The sequence below is a fragment of the Castor canadensis genome, chromosome 5 (assembly GCF_047511655.1).
Source record: "Castor canadensis chromosome 5, mCasCan1.hap1v2, whole genome shotgun sequence".
In the NCBI taxonomy this organism is placed as follows: Eukaryota; Metazoa; Chordata; class Mammalia; order Rodentia; family Castoridae; genus Castor; species Castor canadensis.
This window is the reverse complement of record NC_133390.1, coordinates 94,752,938-94,774,172: the sequence shown is the minus strand read 5'-3', so window position 1 is coordinate 94,774,172 and position 21,235 is coordinate 94,752,938. Positions and strand designations below refer to the sequence as shown.

Sequence of the window (21,235 nt, the reverse complement as noted above, 5' to 3'; positions counted from 1 at the left end):
GGGATTCTTATTTTAGGGGTTTTTGCTTGTGCAACCTCTGAAGGTGTAGAAGAGACATCTCTAAGCCTTTTACCTTGCAGGGAATCTCTTAGAAAAATGCAAATCACTAAAAAAAATCTGATAAAAGGTTTTGTTTCCTTATTTTGACTCTCCTTTTCTTTAAGTAAAGGGGCTGGGTCGTGAAGGCAGCCACTCATTTCCCCTTATCTAACACAGAAAACTTTCCTCTAGTCTTTGGTTCTTACAGTAATTAGGAAATAGAACTGTTTCTGATTTCTACTCTTTCACTCCAGTCTTGTTTACAAAAACTTCCAATTTTGTATCTGCAAACTTACTTTCATTCTCATTAAAATCTTCAGCAAAAAATCCTTTCTTTAGGAGCGGTTTATCCTACTTAGGGAAGCCTAGTGAAAATTCCTTCCATTCCTTCATATTAATTAAAACCACCTTTCCCCTAGGCAGGTCTGCTGTCTAAAGAAAAACAAAGTAGATAAAAAGATACAGTGAAAGCAGAAACAAAAGGGTGAGAAAACCGAAGTGGGAGAAATGGGGACTTGTTTTGGATATCTTTAACTGTGAGCTCAGGGTAGAGAGGATACTCATTAAGTAACTAGTTTGGCTTTTATTTCCACATTCACGCCTCAAATCTTTATTCATATTCTCTTCTAAAATTGACAGAAGTACAGAAGGGAACATCACACAGTTATTAAAACTAACCAGAATGCAACCATCTGGTGTGCCTTTCAGGAATCCAGCCCACTAATTTTTGCTGTGGGTTTGATGACTCAACCCTTCAAGATGTAGCAAAAGAAAGAATTTCCTCATTTTGCAGAACTGCCAAATCTCATTCATTGGAGCACGGGCTCACATTTGGGGCTCATTTATAGACAGTTGTTTATCTGTTTACATATTTAAAAAATCTCCCTCAGTGGATCGTTTGTCATGAATTTCTAAACAGCTAGTAAACATACTCCTCTGCTCTTTGGCTACTGAGTTTGGTTACATTCCAGGCTCTTTCTTTCCCCTCCTCATCTCTCCCGTTTGAATCCATTTTTCTTCCTTCCCTCCTCTTTTCCTTCCTTGCTTTCCCTCCCTCCCTCCTTTCAATTCAATCACATACTTGAGCCACTCTTCTTACTTTAGGATCCAGTTTCCTCTCTTTCATTATGACATTTATGTAATTTATCCTACTCGGGAAAAAAAATCTTGGCTGCATTTTTGTGTCGGCCTTTAAAAAATTGCTCATTTAAGCTTCTCTTCACTATAGCTCTCTGTATTTAAAAATAATAATAACTAACATTTGAGAAACGAAGGGACAGAATCCAAGTAACTTGCATAACTGACAAAAGCTTTGGAAGCAATGCACTTAAATAACCTCGAGTTTTATTAGATCCAAAGACTATTTGCATGCAAATCATAAACCTAGCTGTTTTTTTTTTTTTTTCTTTTACCCGGTCTACTACACCCCTCGAGCCCCTTTTCTTCTTCCCCCCGGTATTTAGTGGGTAAAAACACCCATGTTTTGATGGGACACGTTTCCAGCGCTGACCACTTGTGCAAGCACGCCGTCCCCGCGCGCGGCCGTCCTGCCCCGCGCCTCTTCCCACTTGGCTCCGCGGCGCGTGTTTCTCGGTGACTCAGCCCAGCTCGGCCCACTCGGCTCGCAGGCGGCGGACGCTCGGGCCGCCGGGGGCCTCGGCACGGCCGGCTCGCGCCGCTCCGCCCGCCCGCTTTACGGCTGCTGAAAACCGGCCCTGCCGGCTGCCGTACCGCAGACGAGCCCGCGCCGCGCCACCCGCTCAGGTAATCAGAGTCCTTCTCTTTTCAAAGTTTTGCCGGCGGCAGCTTGGCGCTCTGAGGCGGCGCCGCCTCGGCCGAGCCCTCGGGGACGTCGCACCGCTCCCTCCCGCCAGGGCCAGCGCGGCGGCGGCGGCGGCACCGGGGTGCGGGTCCCCCTGCGCCCACCTGGCGTGAAGAGCTGGGGCTGGGGGTGACCCACCGCGGGGTTCCTGGCCCGGCAGCCCCGGCCGCAGAGGACGCCCCCCGCCTACTCCCGAAGCGGATGTCAAAGGGGGCGCCCGGGAGCCGAGTGTCACTCCCGCTGTCACCCTGCGGGGCCGCCAAGCAGCGCTGGGCTTGGGGACGGTCGCCCGCGAGTGCCAGGCAGCCCGGGACGCTCCCGGGGCGCCAGAGAGAGAGAGAGGAGAGAGAGAGAAAAGGAGGAGGAGGAGGGAGGGAGACACTGAGAGAGCTGAGAGAGACAAGGAGGGAGGGGAGAGAGAGACCGCGTCTTTGGCACTGCCCACCACCTTGCCTGCTTCCACCGATCTTGTCTTTCTTTCTTTATAGCTCGACTCTTTTATTAGTGTCTTCGGCCCTTTGGAACCTCACTGTTACTGTAGCAAAGACATAAAGCCAACTTTACGTTTCTCTTCTGTCATCCTGAGCGCTTGGCGCTTGCCTACTTGGTTGGGGCTTGCATTCTGAGAGTAGTAAACCCCGGACTGAGTTACACGGCTCAAGATGCACACCAGACAAACTAGAGTTGTTGGACACCACCCTAGAAACTTAGGTGATGATGTTGCTTCTGTTACACCAGATAGATTCCTGGAGTGTTTACAATTCAGTGACAGTTCTGTGTCACTCATGAGCTTCATCCTGTGCTCACTAAATCATACATCAGTTTCTGTTCTCTAGAGACTCCATATCCAGGAACAGGGACCAGGTGGAAACTGATAATGGAACAAAGTGCTCTGGGAGAATAGAATTAAAGAGTTGGATTTTAAATTGGTAGTTAGGTAGAATTTTTCTCATTTCTTCTCCCCATCCCTCCAATAATTCTTAATGGAAAGGAGAGTTCTTTCAGGAGTACTTTCACTCTAAACTGTTCAGAACATTTCTGGAAAACAATAACTCAATAAGGGTGATCTAATGCATTTCTGATATCACATAAAGAGTATTACAGACTTTAATAGGACTTACAAGAGTGAATGATATAATTTGTTACTCACATAAAGCATTATCAAATTCATATGGAGAGCTCAATACTTGTTTATTCACTTACTCAACAAATATCTAGTGCTTACTATGTGCCAAGTAGTGTTCTTGGCACTGGAATAAAGCAGAAAACATGTCTGCTTTGTTGGAATATATATTCTAGTGGAAGGAGTTGGTACACACAATAAGTAAAAAACAATAAGGTGATACTGTTAGAAGTGCTGTGAGAAACATAAACCAAGGAAAAAATGTGTGTTTAGTAATTTAAAACAGGCTTATAAGGGAAGTCCTCAAGAGAAAGGAACTTTTTTTTTTTGTGGTACTGAGGCTTGAACTCAGGGCTTACGCCATGAACTACTCCACCAGCCCTTTGTTTGTGATAGGTTTTATCGAGATAGGGTCTCATGAACTGTTTGCCTGGGCTGGCTTTGAACCATGATCCTCCTGATTCCTGCCTCCTCAGTAGCTAGGATTACAGGCATGAGCCACTGGTGCCCAGAAAGGAACATTTGTTGAATGTGGTAGTACATGGCTGTAATTCCAACACTCTGGAGACAAAGGCAGGGGAAAGCAACATTTCAGTAGACTTGAAGCAGGTGTGTGGGGGGGTGATATAAGAGCTTTCTAGGTACAGAGGATATCACGTGTACAGAGACCCTGCATATTGCTGTGTTCATGGATCAGCAAAGGAGCCCATGTGCTGGAGTGGAGTGAGGAGGGAGAAGTAGTATATGCCATCTTAAACATCATAGGGTCCAGATAGTACACTGTGGTCCAGTAAGGTGTTTTACTTATGAGACACCATTGGAGTATTTCACCAGATGAATGACATTGTTCAACACATCTTTTTAAACACCATCACGCATTACTCTGGCTACTGTGTTGAGAATAGACTGAAGGAAAACAAGTTAGGCTATTAATCCATGTGACAGATTATGTTGGTTTAGAACTGATGGCAGTGGAGGAGATGAATGGTAAAAAGTTCAGATTCTAGATATATTTTGAGAGTATAGTCCACAAGATTTCCTGACAGTTTGGGTATGGAATGTGAGAGAAAAGAAACTTACAAAAAAGTAATTGTTTAATCAACTGAAAAGATAGAATTTTCATTAATTGGGATGGGGAAGATATCAGGAGGAAGGTAGTGGTGGTAAGATTAAGAATTTGTATTTGGACATGGTAAGTGGAGATGTAAGAAGGCAGTTATTTGAAGGCCATGTGATACAGAGTTTTAAAGATGTGCCAAACAGTGGCATGTTGTTATGCTAATGAGAAAAAAGCCAATAGAAATGGAAAATTGATACAGGAAAGAGGCGGCCAGTGTTCTTGAGTAAATGAGAGAAGATACATGTGTATAACAGAAGAGATTATCTGTTGCTAGGATTATGGACTATTTGTCCATAGTAATAAGAGAGAAAGAAAAGTGTGTCACAAAATCCAGGTGGGAAACATGGATGTTCTCTTTAGGTCACTTTCTTTTCTCATTGTGCATGAGAAATTTATAGGAATTGTTCTCTTTTTTCCCACTTGGTCAGAGATATTTGTCAAAAGAATACTTTGAGAGTCTGAGAATTGCTTGAAGCAAAGAACTTTGTGTTTTGCTGCAGAAAGAACAGGGGGAATTTTTACTTTGAGTTCTGCCCAGGAAGAGATGTAGAAAGTTGAGATTACAAGATACAAGGTAACTAGGAGAGGAGGAGAAAACATGGCAAACTGTATTCGGTGGTGAAATCTGGGAAATGAAGAGGACAAGAATGCTAAATCTCACCTTCTATGTAATGGTTATCTATAGCAAAATTCTAACAGCAGTATTGCTATCATTGAAGAGAACCTTGTCTGGGTAGAGATTTTTTTTTTTTTTTTGTGGTACTCAAGATCTAGAATCCAGGACCTTTTTTACACATACTAGGTGAGTACTCTATCACTGAGCTACAGCCGCAGACCTGAGATCCTTGGCTTTTTAAGTACCAACTATGATGAAATGCAAAATGACAAACAGTGTTGTTGCTGGTAGTGAATTTCATTTTGAATAGGTGGTATTAAATCTGGCAAGAGATGTTAGCTGAGAATAGATTTTAGATTGGGTTTTGAAAATGATTGGATTGGCAACAATAGGCTGTTGAAAAAGAGCATTTTGATAACATTGCTCATGGTTATTGGATCAAAATAGGAAGAAAGTACAATTGGAAAAAGCATGTTGAAATGAGTTTCCTTCAGTTATTTAGGGACCATTTGTTTGTTGAATAATTACAATAAAACATAGTTCTATATGAAGTCTTAGCAAGGAACAGAGATAACTATGTTATCATTTCTGCCCTCAAATTACCATTTCTAGTACAGAAAGGAAAAGGGTGTAGACAAATATTCTGACATAATTGATAAATGCCTTATGAAGACACTGAGTATTTTGAAGCAGTTGGGTTTTTAAAGACTTTTTATTATGGAAATTATCAGACACTCAGAAGTAGAAAGAATTGTAGAATGAACCCCCTTATACTTATTGCCCTTCAAAAATCCCTGAATTTCTTGTTGATCTTGTATATTGTGGGAGGGTAGAGAAAGAAGAGAATGTTTTGGTTGGTAGATCAGGATAGGAAGAGTTCATGTAAAGATCATTGAGCTGGATTGTAGAGTTCTTGGTTCTGTATTTGTCAGTTGGTGAACTGAGTAGCTTTCTGTTACTTCATCTATTATTCTTCACTTTCATTCTCTGAAAAGTGTGGTTATTCTGCATCAGGATGATGTAAACTATGGTCCACAGGACAAATCCAGCCTATCACCTGTTTTGTAAATAAAGTTTTATTGGAATACAACCTCATCCACAGTTTATTGCGGCATTTGCCGCAAACCATAGAATTGAGTAGTTGCAACACAGATGGTAAGGTTTGGTAAGCCTAAAACATTTACTGTCTGACCTTTAACAAAGTGTTTGCAAACAAACCCTTGTTCAACATATCTAAGAGTCATGTAGAGCTCCAATATATTAATCTATTAGCTAAGAATTAGTAATAGTAGCTATTATTTTAAGCATTTACTAGGAGCCAGCATTTTTCTTTTGCTGAGTATGTTATAATTTGTTTAATTTTCACCAAAATCCTACTTGTTTCTGTTATTTTTCAAATGAAGAAACTAAGGCATAAGGTAGGTTAATAACTTGATCACAGTTCTATAGTAAGTAATAGAGCCACGCAGTCATGTTTCAGCATCCATATATTTTTACATGAGAAAAGTAGTTTATTTTTTACTAAGTATACATATGCATAGAGGAAAAACACATGCCTGCAGGCAAGTGAAAATATGTAAGTAAATGTCAGCATCCATATTCTTAATCATAATGCTACATTATCTTTGGTTGCATAGAAAAAATTTAATGAAAAGAATTTTAATTAATCAGAGAATGAAGAGTACTTTATATAGCAATGATTTGTATGGTCCTATATTGTGAATTTAGATGTAAAGTCCATAAGATGCTGACTAATTCTGAATGAACATTATAGTTGAATAGTATGTGAAATCCAAATAAGGCTTGATAGAAAATTCACGTACAGCAACATTTTCTCATGAAAGTGGATTTTTGAAAGCAGAACACTTATAAAGTAAATAAATACAAAATGATGTAACAGTAGGCATCTATTACCATTTCTACTGACAATATTTGTCAGTTTTCAGAAGTCCATTTCTTTAGTATGACATGATTGTTACAAAACATTAGGAGTTAGGGACCCAGAGGTCTAGAGTCCCCATTCTATTGTCAACTAGTTTGTGTCCATGTATTCCCTGGTCTTCAGAGTTTTTACTGAAAAGTGAGGAGGTAGCCCAAGGTCAATTTTAGGGTTCCCTTCAGTTCAAAAGTATTGTGATTATATAATTTTTTACATTGTATATTCAAAGAAATAGATGAAATTGTTGTTTGGGAGAAGTAGACTTCTTAAGGTAAAAATTTAAGTATCCCCTTACTCTCTCCACACACAAAACACATACAGATATTTATACATGTGAGTGTCAGTATGCACATATGATATAACTATAAAATCAATGATTTATTTTTATGTGTGGTTTAGTACAATCTATAGGCCTATATAGTGTATAAATAAATATCTGCCCTATGTGTCTTTTTGTATCTGTATAAGGAAATAGATAAGTTTTTTTTCACTGAGCTAAAAACATGCAGTTGTTAAGTCCTGATGAATTCCTTGACCCCTGTGATCTGGCAGTGTGTTTCATGTTTTCTTCAGCAAAATTTGATTCATTGCTCAATTTGTCTGCCAGTTAAAAGCAAACAGTATGCCTGAAATCAGGGTTGTCTGTTTTCCACTGTTGCATGGGATATTGATGTAAGACAAAATTGTAATTTAATTGTTTTGACATTTTGATCTGAGCAGTGCAGATAAGAAAGGTGATTCATCTTGCAAAGAAAGCTAGTATTTTCAGCTCAGCATGATTTTTCCCTAACTACTTGTTTATAAATGTGGTATCACTTTTTAGAAAGGTAGGTTTTAATCACAATGGAAATTTTAGTATTAATTACCAAAGTATGATTTGAAAAGAATCTATTACAAATGTTTTAAGTTTTAATGTTTAATCATGAAAAACCTTAGAAGAACTATGGAGTCCTTTAAAAACTGACAATCAAAAATCTGTGCTTTTTAACTTATTTTCATTGGATGTAATATCCCATATTACAGATGACTTTTTGCCTTTTTTGTAATCTTGGCATGTAAAATTATTCATGAACTTCTTCAGTTTTAGGACTTTATTATATTGGTCTAGACTTACCTATCGGTAAATTTATAACTTTAAATAAGCTGTGTTCTTTTACCCCTGTACATTTTGTAAAATTATCATTGGGGCTAAAATAATCTCTGTGCAATCTTAAATTTATTTTGGGTCTCTATATTTTATGCTTGGAAGCTGGAGGATAAAAAACAAAGAAATACTTTTAAACAAACCTAATCTCTATAAATCATTTGTGTGTATATATTTTCATTTTGGTTTAATACAGTGGTCAGTAATTTGGCAGTTTCTTAGGATATCTGGTTCTAAAAAGCAGTTGCATCCTAGTCAGCTTCTGGGAGCAGGGGAAGATTCAACTTTTTTGAAACATTGAAACAACCCTAAAACCACATTCCCTGCTAGAATTCTTAACTCTCAGAGTGCTCAAACAAAAGTAAATACTTCTGAGCCACTATAACATTTTTGAAATGCTAGACATAGAAGTCAGCTTGAAATTTCTAATCACATTTAGGTGATGAAAGCTTCTTGTATCCAACTTTTTCCAAATGATGAATAGATGTAACTGAAGAAGTGAAGACTGAAACAAATTTAAGAAACTGTGATCTTGGACCTTTTCATTAATTTTGGTAGAGTTGTCACCAAAAAAATTTTAAAAGAATAAAAACCAGGTAATTTCAAGCACAATTGCTAATTATGCAACAAGTCTACTCTGGTACATATGCATGTATGAAAAAGCCTCAAAGATTCATTGACTCTTTTTTGAGGTGAGAGAGTGTGTGAGTGGTTTCCCATGGAATCTCTATTAATAGGAGGTACATGGTATACCTAGGATAAGCCCTTTTATAGTAAATTGTAGCTTGAATTATAGAATGTTAGCAGTCATCCATCTTCTAAGAATGTTCCCAGAGACTAGTCACCAGGAGATGGGAGGCTCCCTCACAATGGACCAATCTGAATGATTTGTAGTCACCATCCAGGAGCTGGAAAAGATGATGCTTCTCCAAGTGCTCAGAGCCACTAATAACCATGACCTCTCTTCTTGGAGTGCCAAATTAACTTAAAAAATTGTTTTAAAAAAAGTAGTTCAGTAACTTTTGGCTGATAAATATTTCAAAACATGATTTTGACTATGGTATCCAATGCAAAATACGTAGTTTTAAAAAATAAAATTCAAAGTTGTTTCTTACTTGGTGGTAGGTGTCCAGTGACTATATTTGCAGTTCCAGGAAAGGATATGTTTAGCATACAGATAAGTAATTTTGCTATAATAGTCATATTATTTTAACCCCATTAAGCTTATTATGTATCATCAAATATTCGGATTACCATTATCCATTTACTTTGGTTTAATTTGCTTTCTTGATACTTATCCATCTTAGCTTTGTGGAAATAATTTCTTTTAAGGTTTCAGTTTTCCTTCGGCAATGAAATATGATTTCTGTGAGGGGTTTCATCAATATTTTTTATTTTTATTTTGAAATTATGGATACATAGGAATTTACAAAGATAATATGAAGAGGTACTGTGTACATTTTACCCAGTTTACCCTGCTGATTACATATTACACAACTGTATATAAACACCAGGAAAATTGACATTGGTATGATGTATATATATATAGTTCTCTGTTATTTTGAAATTGTATAGATTCATGTAATCACCACCATAATCAAGATATAGAACTATTACCACAGAGATCTCTCTTACAGTACTGTCCAAAGGAGATATTAAAAGAATCAGAGGTATTTATTCTAGCAAAGGAATTATTCACTTTTCTTCTTTATAACTTTCGAAAATTTTATACAAATGCTAGATCATTTTGTATTTTGAGCCATGAAAAAGAAAGTTGAAATATATTGATAGTACAGGAAAGCTTACATAGTTAAATAATAAAGTCATCTGTGAAGGAAGTTTTGAAAGCTTAATCTTAATTTATTTTCAGGAGTCTTTGTTTTGGAAGGCTGGCTGGCTATCTATATGCTTGAAGAAGATACTTTATGTTTTTCATATCTGAAAATATGTGCCAGAATTACCCAGGCAAAATTTAAAAGTAAGAATGGGGAAGCCAATGGAAAGAGAGGAGTCTTGTGAAGATCCTAAGAATCCACCACAACCTTCCTTGTATCTTCTGTGGAACTCAGAGTTGGTTGAAAGTAGCACCACCATTACAGCATTATCAAAAAACACTATAATTGGCATTGGGCCATATTTAATTTTACAGCTTTCTCTCTCCCTTACCCTCTCCCCTTTGTGGTTCTGGGGTTTGAACTCAGGGCCTTGTGCCAGACAAGTGTTCTACTACTTGAGCCATACCTCCAGTCCTAATACTTTCTTATTTCATTTATCTAATATTATAGGAAGATAATTACTCTGTTACTAGTTTCTGCAAAATCCTTGATAGATTTTCGCAGAGATCTTTCCAGGCAATCATGATCTGGGATTTTAGTCTCATGTATCGTTATATGAGCTTTAAATGTATCGTTAAAGTATAGTTTACATGTATCTAAATTTTAATATCTCACAAGATATTTTAGGTTCACTTATTTGAAAATTAGGATTAATATATGAAATAATTATCTTCTGTTTTCAGCTGAATAACAATAGTCTATTTGGAGGGTTGAGACCATATTGAGACTTGAAACTGTAACATCAGTAGCTGATTCTCCATTAGCCCTTTCCTTTTTTTCTTTTTTTTTTTTAGGTTATTGAATAAAGCAAAGAATTCCTGTCTCTTTTCAGTTTTTACTCTGTTTTCTGAATGTTCATCATAATATTGTTATTGCCCTGATATTTAAACATTAGTTCCAGATCACTTCTTATTCATTATGTTCATTACACTTCTCATCAACTTTCTACAGTTAAAGCAGAACTATGTATGAATAAGTATATAGTTTTCTAATTCACTTCACTAATTTTGGGGTGGATGAATAAGAACTGCAAGGCAGGAAGTAAGCATGTTTGCCTTCTCAGATAGATTTTATTATATTACACTAGTTGAAAATGATGTAACTCTCCCCCCTCCCAAATCCTGAATTTCACTTAAATGAAAAAGTAAATTTACTTTAATGGTTATTAAGTTTTAGATATGAAGAAGATGAAAAAACAAAATCCTGAAATGTGAATGTAGAACAGAAAGGGTAGTTTAATTTTCCTTTTATCAGGGGTAACATGATATGCATCATCTGTCTTTTAACCTCTATGTCAACGTCAATTTGGGGATGTTGCTGTAGACAGCTTTAGAACTGAGATTTTAATTTATTGCTAAGACAATGACATTGGTGAGATTCAAAGGGCTTACCCTCACCAGTTCTTCTCTTGAATGGTGAAAGTTACTTTTGACTTCATTGCTGCCTGGTGTATAACTGTAAAAAAACAGCTCTTCTTTTATTTGACCAATATCAAATATAAAAATCTAATTGTGTGATTTTTCATATCATTGTTACCAAGAATTCAATTTTAAACCAAGCTGAAAACTATATAATAGAAGCTTGATGTGTTTGTATTATAATCTAGACATTTTCTTAGTATGTATCCAATTTGAACACCCCTAAGCATTTTATGAAAAAAATGCTTTGTATTCAGTACAAAGTAGTTACAAAAGCTGTAAATTAATGTTTGATAAAAAAAGGACTCGCCATTATTCTAGTCTGTAACTCTGACATTGCTTTATCTTACATGCTTTCTTTTGGCATTACATATTTTTAGAGATAGTGAAAAAGAAATCTTTCCGCATTTTGAAAACATGTTTTTTCATCCTTCACTTACATACAAAGAGGAAAAATAGAATGGAAACCAATAAAACATTGTTCATTAATGCAGTGAGGATGGTGGAGAGCTTAAGGAAGAGAGATTGGCAGGTACCTGTCAGTTTGGTGTCTGTGTTATAGTAGTTTGCTTTTAAGCTAGACAGCTGTCTGCTTTGTCTTTGTCTTATACCTCATCTCTTCCTTGATCCTCTTATTCTGTGTATGATCACCTTCCAGAATTTTATTAATTTATAAATTGATATTAATAATAGTACAATATAAGAATTATTGTAAGCACAAATTACATGTGGGAAACTATGTTATCTTGCATATATGTCTTTAGAGGCAATCAGGTATGGGTTTAAATCTGTTTATCACTTTAGTGTTTTATTTCTCTGTGATTCTTGACAACTTGGTTCACCTGTACTTTATTCTGTTTAAAATGGGAATGATTTTTCCTACCTCAGAAGGTTGTTTTGAAGTTAAACTGAATAATACGGTATGTAAAGCACCTAATACATAGTCTGGCATCTAATACTTAATATGTTTTTTACCTTTTATTTCCCTGTCCCTTTTCATCATTTTCTCATTCTCCAGTCTTGGGGAAGGTAACTTGGTAAGATCAGATATGGGCTAGGATAAAAATAAATTTTGTTTTCTGTTCTTTTCTAAGGTCAAAGGGATTAATAAGGTAAGATTGTGAAGTGTTTGTCTAGTTACTGAGGTGTTTCCTTGTGGGTGAAAGATTGGGCAGACTTTACCAGGTGGTGGATATGTGATCATCTAATACTGTTACTTCTCTATTCTATAATCTGTGGTAGTTGCTTCACTGTCTTCTGAATGAAGTGAAACTTCAACCAGCCCACTGAATGAGGCTGGTTATAATCTGACCTGACTTAAAGCTTCCAGCCTTAACTCCTTTCATCTACTTTTTTGATCTAACTCCCCTAATCCAACTCCAAATATAATGTTTTTATTCTTCAATCTTTGTTCACACATAATCCCTTTGCCCTGGAATCCTTTTTCCTTTAAATGACAAATGTCTATATATCCAACATAACCCAGTTAAAATATTTTTTTTTTAATGAACAGTCACATTCCCTCCATTGTGGCCCTGTCTTCTTCTGTGTGTGTGTGTGTGTATGGCTGCGTTAATAGCACAGTTTTCATTACTTTTTCATTCCCAACCCCATGTTCCATTTGCTACATGGGCAGAGAAAACATCTTTCAATCTTTGTCTCTTTATTCATCTAGCATCTATTACAGTGCCCTGAGTATGCTTATTTCAGTGAATTTATCTTCATGGCAAAACATAAATACCCTATAATGTTCTGTAACAGAGCAGCCCAACCCAAAGTTACTCTGTGATCACCATCTCTCTTGTCAAATGTATTTCCCCAAGTATATTATATGTATGCTGTCTACTTAGCCTTGCCAAATACACAGAAGTGCCTAGGCTAAGGCAGGTAGGATTAGTGGCTGCTTTTCATCATTTTGTAGCCTTTTGCTGCTTAAGCAAATTTGGTGTACTTAAAAAGATGGATTAATAGACAGGAAGTGAGTATTTCTTTTGCCTGAAAGTGTCTTAGAATAGCTGGTAGGTTTAGGTTTTGATTGTTTATAAGTTTATGATGGAGGATAGCACACACTGTATTTGAGGGTAGGATGGGGACATAGACAGGGTAGGAGTAGGGAGGATGATAAATCCAAGGATCATATAAAGTGAAACCTGTTTGTAAATAGTACCCAGGGACTTGAAAAGTTGTAAGGAGAACTTTGTGAATAAGGAAGCTTGAGCATATGAATGATGTTCAGCTGTTGGATTAAGCAATTGGAGATAAACAGAGAGGAATCAGTAAGGATAAATAACAGAATTGGAATTGAACTTAATTACAAATAAGTTATCCATTGATTGGGCCTGTGCTTACCTTTTAGGTCACTTACTTAATGGCAGCAAGTTACGTTGCACAGGAGGGTTGGAAATGTAATTTGTAGGTTGAGAAATTAGAAAAATGGGGAGATTAAATTAGCTGATCATGTTTCCCCAAAATAAATACTGGAATGTGTGGTCTGGAATTTGGTCTATGGCGAGGTCTAGGAGGAAATCAGGGATATTTATAGTTACCATAAATAACTGGAGACCATTTTGGTCTAGAATTGAGTTTAGTTTAGGTTGGTTACATTTATAAACACTGAGTATAGCTCCTTTTTGCTAGGAAGAACAAAGACAAATAAAATCTATCCTGATTTGCTTCTCATAGGGATTATGGTGTAATTTGGAGAATGAGAAAAAAAATTACTGAAAGGAATCTGGTGAGGAAGGTAGTATCTTATTTTTAATTTATAAAACTTTTTTTTATCTGAGTCTTTGTTTCATAGACCAGAGAGGATGGTTTGATGATGACTTTATTAAAATCAGTAACATATTTAGGATTTGCTTTTCAAAAGTTTATTATGCTTACTCCAATTTGCAGCTTTCTTTATGTTCTATTGATATTGAACATGTGAATATGAAAAATAAGATTGCTAAATTTGAAGGGTAATTTTTTCCCATCAACTCTTTGTTACAGCAAATTTACTTTAGGTTGCTTCGTGTCTCTCTTGGAAATATATAACCATCTAATTTAAATTAAAACCAATAGATACAAATGTTAGGATACAGAAGTCAACACCAGTTTTACATTTGACTAATTGTATCGAACTGTACACACAAATCTTAGAGACTTTTTTCCTTCGGTAGCATTGGGAATTGAATCCAGGGCCTTACACATGCTAGGCATGTGCTCTACCACTGAGCAATGCGCTCAGGCTCTTATGAGTAACTTTAAGAAATTATCTAGCCCACTCCTTTTCATTTAAAAAGTATTAAATGATCTTCTCTGACTCACATAGATTTGCTCAAATTAGCCAAATTAGAGCTAAAAACTGGTGTTCTTACAGTTCAATTCCTGCAACTATCCAAATCCATGCATTGGTTAAAAGTTTTTTTTAAAAAATTCTTTTTCAAAAAGCCTTGTTATGCCCAGGAGTAGAGTGGGGAAGGTAGAAGGGGTGGCAGCCCAAACAATGTATATATATGTGAGTAAATGTAAAAATGATAAAATGAAAAAAAATTTTTTTAAAAGTCTTGTTACAAGTAATGGCCTTTTCATTCTTTTCATTAAAAATGTATAGATGCTTGTTAATTCATTATTTCACATTAATCTGATAGAGCTACTAAACTACTCAAGATTGCTTCCTAAATGAGTTAATACTTTCTTCAAGTCTCTGTTATGTTTCTTGGAGATACACAAAGATGTTCAGAGTAGCAAGCTAGCAGTGTTTTAGGGAGCGCAAGGGAATAGCAAAAGAAACATGGGAGGTGGGTTGGAGAGAAGGGATAGTCCAGAGAAGTAGACTATGCAAGGTTTTTGGGAAATTTTGTGTGCTCTTTGAAAAAAATGAGGTAATAAGGATTATGCAGTGAGATTTTTTTTTCTATTTTCCATTATTCTGTGAACATATCTGTTCTCTTTTAAATAACATTATTTACAAAAGCTTGCTAAGTCTATCTTACCTTCCCACCACAGTTTTTGGCTTTGTTTTTAATGTTATAAGCCCATGAAGTCCAAGATTCTGCTCATCCAGGGTCTGCAGTGCTGTTTAGAATAATAAACTCCAGTTGACACTTACTGAAGACTGGGTGATATGAGGGACCAGCTGCCTGGATGAGAGATGTTAAGACACCCTGGTATTTTACAATGGAGGAAGTTTCAAGTTTGAGGATAGTGGGGACGTGGGGAAAATGAAAATGAAAATTATTTGTTTAGTTTGGTTTTCTCAGTGTTTTTAAGGATTGCACATGAAGAACATCTAGTGGACAGTGACTTGGAGGAATGCTTATTTGTAATTGTAGGAGTCTGCACTGGATTCATTTAGTAATCTCATAGAATCGTCCAGCTTTTCAAATTGAGAATTGCGAATGCTGATTTTTAAAGCACTTTTGGATCCTCAAATGAGTATGCCATTGTAAGCTTCAAAGATAGTTCATCTTTTCTTTTTTGGCAGTACTAGGGTTTGAATTCAGGCCTCACACTTGCTAGGCAGTACAGTGCTCTACCACTTGAGCCACTCCACCAGTCTCCCCAAAATAGTTTCTTTACTTGGATGCAGTCTTTGACATAGTATTCAACTAGAGCTTTACAAAGTGGAATTACAGCTTCCAATGGCAGCATTCTTGCCCTTTTTTTTCATGTTTAAAAACCAGCATGTTATATTGTGTATACTCTATAATTATGAAGTTATGTGAAAAATTCTTTGATTTTTTTTGAGAAGTTGCCTTAACATGTTATTGGAACACTGGCAACGTTACTAAGAGTAAGTATGAAACCTGCTTTAGAGATGATTTGACCTTATAGAAACATAAGTGCATGCTGCTACACAAAATGAAAAACCAAACCAAACTAAAAATAATCTTCCCTCCCTCACTAAGACTCATAATTTCCAAAATAATAGCCATGTTATCTGGAATCAAATATAATGACTTGAACACTAAGAACCTTTTTTCTGTCTTTAAATTTTCTTTTTTTTAAAATATAAGCTCAAAATGTATTTTCCTCTTGGATCAGAAAGCAAGAAAATTCAAATAGCAGTTTTATGTTTCGTTTCCCTTTCTGTTTATGTGTAAAAACTGTGGGAAAAAATGGAGGCATTTAGCATTTGTTCTCATTGAGGGATATACATTGCATATTTAAGCTTGTTTGTATCATTTTCTGATAGAAAAGTACAACTATTTAAAAATAGAGTGTTACTCTGATTTATTACATAGATTTTGAATTAACTTTTAGAGACTGTTTTCTTTGAAAAGGAAATCTTATGTTTATACATTTTTTTTTCAAAATTACGAAACATTCAGAAAGCCTAGAAATATATAAAGAAGAGAAAACAGAACAGTTATAATTTACCATCTAGAGATGCCCTGTTAAAATTTAGGAATTTTGTTCTTCTAGTCTTTTTTGTACTTTTTCTTTCTTACATTTTTGAGTTTATGCCAGAATTTTTATGTGACTTTTCAACATAATAGTGAATATCTTAAAAATTTTAAACTTTATTAATATAATTTTTGATAATTGCCTAATATATCATCTGGTTAGTTTGTTTCTCTGTTGGGCCTTTAAGTTGTTTGCACAAATATTACATCTTTAAATTCATGCAAGTTTGTTTTCTTGCAGCTTTCTCTAGTGCATTGAAAAAAATTTTTTAAAGATTACATATCCCTGTCTTCATTCCATCCCCCCTTTTACATGCTAGCTAATTCCTGGAATTTTTCTCTTCCTATTCTTTGTAATCTGAAAAACCCCTTGTTGTATCCTACTAGTATGACAGCTTCAGTTTATTTGCAGTTGATGTATGACAATTGTGCATAGGCAAAGCATCTGTGGCTCCTTTCATCAAGTTACCATGAGCCTCAACAGGCGGTCCTTGTGAGCTTAAGAGCCACAAATATGCTTTAAGATAATATATGCAAAGATCCAAACAGAGTCTAGGGAATTAAGTACTCATTTGCTCTATAGTTTAAATTTTTCTAGTATCAAGTATTTTTTCCCAGTTGTATACAAAATGAAGTGTTTCATGCCAGTATTGGCATATGCTGTATGAATTAAATATTGATTTTTTATAAATAGCTTATTTTTTAATTGATCTCAAGAGTATAAGAATATTTCAGTATTATAAAGATTCTGTTGACTGAATAGAAGACCCAGATATGAAGCCACACAACTATAACCAACTTGTCTTTGACAAAGGCGCTAAAAATATACGATGGAGAAAAAGCAGCCTCTTCAACAAAAACTGCTGGGAAAACTGGTTAGCAGTCTGCAAAAAACTGAAACTAGATCCATGTATATCACCCTATACCAACATTAACTCAAAATGGATCAAGGATCTTAATATCAGACCACAAACAGGAAAGAGTAGGAAATACTCTGGAATTAGTAGGTATAGGTAAGAACTTTCTCAATGGAACCCCAGCAGCACAGCAACTAAGAGATAGCATAGATAAATGGGACTTCATCAAACTAAAAAGCTTCTGTTCATCAAAAGAAATGGTCTCTAAACTGAAGAGAACACCCACAGAGTGGGAGAAAATATTTGCCAGCTACACATCAGACAGAGGACTGATAACCAGAATATATAGGGAACTTAAAAAACTAAATTCTCCCAAAACTAATGAACCAATAAAGAAATGGGCAAGTGAACTAAACAGAACTTTCTCAAAAGAAGAAATTCAAATGGCCAAAAAGCACATGAAAAAATGTTCACCATCTCTAGCAATAAAGGAAATGCAAATTAAAACCACATTAAGATTCCACTTTACCCCTGTTAGAATAGTCATCATTAGCAACACCACCAATAACAGGTGTTGGTGAGGATGCGGGGAAAAAGGAACCCTCTTACGCTGCTGGTGGGAATGTAAACTAGTACAACCACTCTGGAAAAAAATGTGGAGGCTACTTAAAAAGCTAAACATTGATCTACCATTTGATCCAGCAATACCACTCTTGGGGATATACCCAAAAGACTGTGACACAGGTTACTCCAGAGGCACCTGCACACCCATGTTTATTGCAGCACTGTTCACAATAGCCAAGTTATGGAAACAGCCAAGATGCCCCACCACTGACGAATGGATTAAGAAAATGTGGTATCTATACACAATGGAATTTTATGCAGCCATGAAGAAGAACGAAATGTTATCATTCGCTGGTAAATGGATGGAATTGGAGAACATCATTCTGAGTGAGGTTAGCCTGGCCCAAAAGACCAAAAATCATATGTTCTCCCTCATATGTGGGCATTAGATCAAGGGCAAACAGAACAAGGGTAGTGAACTTTGATCACAAGATAAAAGCGAGAGCACACAAGGGAGGGGTGAGGATAGGTAAGACACCTAAAAACTTAGCTAGCATTTGTTGCCCTCAACGCAGAGAAACTAAAGCAGATACCTTAAAAGCAACTGAGGCCAATAGGAGAAGGGGACCAGGAACTAGAGAAAAGATTAGATCAAAAAGAAGTAACCTAGAAGGTAACACACATGCACAGAAAATTAATGTGAGTCAACTCCCTGTATAGCTATCCTTATCTCAACCAGCAAAAACCCTTGTTCCTTCCTATTATTGCTTATACTCTCTCTTCAACAAAATTAGAGATAAGGGCAAAGTAGTTTCTGCCGGGTAGCTAGGGGGTGCGGGGGAGAGGGAGGGGTCTGGGTGGGTGGTAAGGGAGGGGGTGGGGGCAGGGGGGGAAATGACCTAAGCGTTGTATGAACATATGAATAATAAAAAAATAAAAATTAAAAAAAAAGATTCTGTTGACTATCTGAGCCATATCTAAGTTTAGTAATTATATTCTTTTCAATACAATTTATCACTTTGTACAAAAAGATGGATAATGTTATAGACAACACTATTGAACAAAATATTTGGTCTTTAGCTCTTTTATAGGATATGTGGGTTTCCCCCTGGTTTAAAATATTTTTATTTTAATGGAAAAATACTACTTTGGAAAAGTAGGTTACTGTTCAAAATAAAATATATATTTTTGGGGAAACTTTTCTTCCCTTAACATTTTTTCCCCTAGACTTTATGGTAATTTATTTTAAGTGTGAAATAAAATTTTATTGAATGTTGAAAGTCACAAAATAGATTATTAATTAAGATCTACATTTAGCAACATGGTTTTTGAATAGCACTTGAATTTCTATACTACAGTTCCCTTATGTATTTAAAGAACTTCTAAGATGACAATACTGTTTCTATCTCCACTTAACCTCCTGCACACACATGCATTTAGGTAAGTTCATTTTCTTTGACTATCTAAAATTGCATTAATACATAAATAGCATGTTTTTCATCTACATACTATGCATTTCATATCTTGTTAAAAGAATAATTTGAGGTAGAAATAATAAATGTGTGTTCTTATGGTTGTATTCTGCTTAGAACATTTTAGGTTTTAGGATTTGTCATATATTATTTTTCCAAAGGTTTTCATTTAAAAAATATCTCATTTTTATTATCTATTCATTTAATACCATTGTTTTATACAGAAGGCATGAGAAAATATTAGTTTGCTTACAGAAGATTTTTGTTTTTGAATATTTTTCTTGAAATATTTCTTCTTGAATATTCTTTATTTCCATTTGTGCTTGGTTGTTACAAAATCATTTAGAACTTATCCTAAGAACAGCTTATTGAATAATTGAACAAAATGATGTAGTTTCTATTTTCCAACAGGAAATAAAATCAGAATCTATAACCATTTGTTTTCACACATCTGCTAAAATCAGAAGTAAAATTTCTTCTAATTTAAAGTTGACTTAATAGTAGAGGAATTCTCAAAACATTTAATGAATAGAGAATATTATGGATTTTAAAGAAACATTTAGAAGATTCCTGTCTTGCTAGGAAGATTCATAGTTAACATCTCCTAGTTAACAACTATGTTTTGCATAATAATTTTTAAAATTTTGAAATTAATTTTTATTCTTAAAAAGTTTGTCTTAAGGAATTCTTTTATTCAAGAGATTGGCTTTGCAGTAGCCACCCCCCCCCCACCTTTATTCCTGGTTTAGCTTTTCTTGTTCAGTTATCTGTGATCAACTATGGTCTGAAAATATTAAATGGAAAATTCCAGAAATAAAAAATTCAGAAATCTCAATTAACTTTTTCTAGTATATTATTATAACTGCTCTATTTTATGATTAGTTATTATTGATTCTTACTGTACATAACTTATAAGTTAAACTTTATAATGGATATGTATGTACAGGAAAAAACATAGTATGTAATAAGATTACATAGTATGTAAAAGTGTTGTCTGTGGTTCAGGCATCCTCAGGGTATCTTGCATTGTATCTTCCACAGGTAAGGGGGACTACTGTGTATGTATGATTTTTTGTGTGTGTTTTTAAAATTCTTGTTCAAAAAATTAATATTGAAATATAGCTTTGATACAATTGAACTGAAAAACTGTTATCGTTAAATATTGGCACAGTTAATAAAATTTGTTAATGATCTTTTCCCACACAGAGACTGTTTTATTCACCTTGTTTTCCCAAATCCAGCATAGTGTCTTTGTAGTACAAAGTACATATTTAATAATATTTAATAATTAATAATGTTTAATAATGTTTGCTGAATAAGTTTTGACATCAATGCCTAATTCAATCTAAAATTCCAGATTTGTTATGTGTCTGAAAGTTTAAATAAATGTAAATGTTTCCAAATATACTTAATTATATTTGAATTATTATGCTTTTCTGTTGTGAAGAGTAATTTTTTGAATAAAACAATTTGAGCTAATTGCATTTTTTTCTTCTAATGCTTTTGCAATATTATTTCATTTGTGAGCACAGGAATTCCTGTTTCCTACATCAATCTTCTCTTTTAGTCACTTCTCTAATATTTTTCTGTTTATTTCTATGTGCTCTTCCTCATTTACTTGTGGTCTTTTTACCCTGATGACTAAACATATACACATTCTTACTTGAAGTTATTACCTTTTCTTTATACCTTTATATATTCTAAGTGAGTATATAGGTGTGTATAGGTGTTTATGTTTGTGTTTGCAGAGACAAACTTAATATAATGAAGAGACTCAGCATTTACTTTGGTTTAAATATGAAAGGAGTCTTTTTTCCTTCACCCAACAGTAGTATGGTATCCAGGCTGTCAAAGTGGTTAACTTCACAAAGGTACCAATTTCAAGTCCTTACTGCA

General features: G+C 35.3%; 1 long non-coding RNA gene across 4 annotated transcripts in view; it reads left to right on the top strand.

The window, feature by feature from the left end:
- Positions 1 to 1,660: 1,660 nt before the first annotated feature.
- The window catches only part of LOC141423291 (uncharacterized), a 389,841-nt gene continuing 370,266 nt past the window's right edge, over positions 1,661 to 21,235 (top strand). For all 4 annotated transcript variants that reach the window (XR_012448025.1, XR_012448027.1, XR_012448024.1 and 1 more), the window contains exon 1: positions 1,661 to 1,803. This is a non-coding gene — a long non-coding RNA (uncharacterized lncRNA). The remainder of the gene's footprint in view (positions 1,804 to 21,235) is intronic.